Source organism: Eschscholzia californica, unplaced genomic scaffold (genome assembly GCF_041429995.1).
Source record: "Eschscholzia californica isolate CP2 unplaced genomic scaffold, dmEscCali1.0.p SCAF_17, whole genome shotgun sequence".
Taxonomy (NCBI): domain Eukaryota; kingdom Viridiplantae; phylum Streptophyta; class Magnoliopsida; order Ranunculales; family Papaveraceae; genus Eschscholzia; species Eschscholzia californica.
In genome coordinates this window covers 110001-112500 of record NW_028238276.1, presented here as the reverse complement: position 1 = coordinate 112500, position 2500 = coordinate 110001, and positions in this window count along the sequence as shown.

The following is a 2500-nucleotide window of genomic DNA, read 5'->3' as shown; positions in this document are numbered from 1 at the left end:
AACGAAAGTAAAGTGTTCCGTGCGTGTGAACTACGTTGTCCCATGTGCCGGCTCTCGACTCCTAAGATGTCCCATGTAAATGCCCTTCGTGGGAAAGAATGTCCCGTGCAACGTCCCTTGATGATCCCCATAAGGTGTCCCATGTGCGTCCCATGATGTCCCATGCGCGTCCCGTGCCGTCCGAGCCTCACCAAGGCCGTCCCATGCGCGTCTCGTGCCGTCCCGAGCTGTGCCGAGGCCGTCCCGTGCTGTCCCATGCCGTCCCGAGCTGTGCCGAGGCCGTCCCGTGCTGTCCCATGCCGTCCCGAGCCTCGCCAAGGCCGTCCCGTGCCGTCCGAGCTGTGCCGAGGCCGTCCCGTGCCGTCCGAGCTGTGCCGAGGCCGTCCCGTGCTGTCCCATGCCGTCCCGAGCCTCGCCAAGGCCGTCCCATGCGCGTCCCGTGCCGTCCGAGCTGTGCCGAGGCCGTCCCGTGCTGTCCCATGCCGTCCCGAGCCTCGCCAAGGCCGTCCCATGCGCGTCCCGTGCCGTCCGAGCCTCACAAAGGCCGTCCCAGGCCGTCCCGTGCCGTCCCATGCGCGTCCCGTGCCGTCCGAGCCTCACCAGGGCCGTGACATGCCGTCCCGAGCCTGACCAAGGCCGTCCCGTGCCTCACCAAGGCCGTCCCTTGCGCGTCCCGTGCCGTCCCGAGCCTCACCAAGGCCGTCCCATGCGCGTCCCGTGCTGTCCCATGCCGTCCCGAGCCTTAGCAAGGCCGTCCCATTCGCGTCCCGTGCTGTCCCATGCGCGTCCCGTGCTGTCCCGAGCCTGACCAATGCTGTCCCGTGCGCGTCCCATTCTTTTGGCTCGGCTGGCCCGTGCATTCTATGGGGTCGTGGGACATTTCGAAATCCACCCGGGCCATTTCGACTCTCTCTTCATTAATACTATTGAGGTATTATTTATGAATTATTGGAGAAAAGAAACGGAAGAAAATATTTTTTTTTCTATTTTTTATGAATTTTCCGGTGTTTATTCACTTAAAAATTCATAGAAAAATAAATATTTATCGGCATCGCTATTATAATATATCAAAAAAATCCTTGCGAAAAGACCTTTCCAACGAGTATAAGTTTGCTGGATTCCGACGAGTAACGAAGGAGTAAAGGCCCAGTATGCCTGGTTAAAAAATTGATGTTTCCTTGTGAAAATAGGAAAAACAATAACTTTGCACTATAAGGGGGAGGGTTGAGCTCCTTCCCCAGAGCGTGCACAGCACTTGTGCTGGCACGTTCCCTAGTGCTCGCCAAGCACCATAGGGCATCCAAAGGGCAAAGCTCGGCCTACTACATGATGGGAAGCTTCTAATATGTCGGAATACGAAGAGATTTCGTGCGACCCGAAGCTCGGCTCGGGCGTCCCGGCCTGTCCCGAGCTGTGCCGAGCGCGTCCCAGGCCGTCCCGAGCCAAGTCTCGGGCGTCCCAGGCCGGCCCGAGCAAATTCTCGGACGTCCCAGGCCGTCCCGAGCTGTGTCGAGGCCGTCCCAGGGCGTCCCGAGCTGTAGCGAGGGCGTCCCAGGCCGTCCCGAGCCAAGTCTCGGGCGTCCCAGGCCGTCCCGAGCAAAGTCTCGGACGTCCCAGGCCGTCCCGAGCAAAGTCTCGGGCGTCCCAGGGCGTCCCGAGCTGTGCCGAGGCCGTCCCAGGCCGTCCCGAGCTGTGGCAAGGGCGTCCCAGGCCGTCCCGAGCAAAGTCTCGGGCGTCCCATGCCGTCCCGAGCAGTGGCAAGGGCGTCCCAGGCCGTCCCGAGCTGTGCCGAGGCCGTCCCGAGCCTAGTCTCGGGCGTCCCAGGCCGTCCCGAGCTATGGCGAGGGCGTCCCAGGCCGTCCCGAGCCAAGTCTCGGGCGTACCTGGCCGTCCCGAGCTGTAGCGAGGGCGTCCCATGCCGTCCCGGGCTGTCCCATGCGCGTCCCGTGCCGACCCGAGCAACAGCTCGGGCGTCCCGTGCCTCGGCCCTTCCAAGTGGTGCTTCGTCGGACATCTCGATATCCACTCGAGCATTTTCGACCAAACTCCATATGTGGGTGTGTGGGTATTTATCAGGAATATTGGAGAAAGAATCGGGAAAAAAATATTTTTTTTCTATTTTTTTTGAATTTTTAATTGTTTATTCACTTAAAAATTCATAAAAAAATAAATATTTATCGGAATCGCTATTATTATATATCAAAAGAATCCTTGTGAAAAGACCTTTCCAACGAATGCAAGTTTGTTGGATTTGGACGAGTAACGAAGGAGCAAAGGCCGAGTATGCTTGGTTAAAAATTTGATGTTTCCTTGTGAAAATAGGGAAAACAATAACTTTGCACTATATAGGGGAGGGGTGAGCTCCCTCCCCAGGCCGTGCACAGCCCTTGGGCTGGCAGGTGCCTTGGCCCTTGGGATGCAACATAAGGCATCCCAAGGGCAAAGCTCGGCACGGGGGTGGATGGGAAGCTTCCAAGAGTTGCCAACTCATCCCCGACGT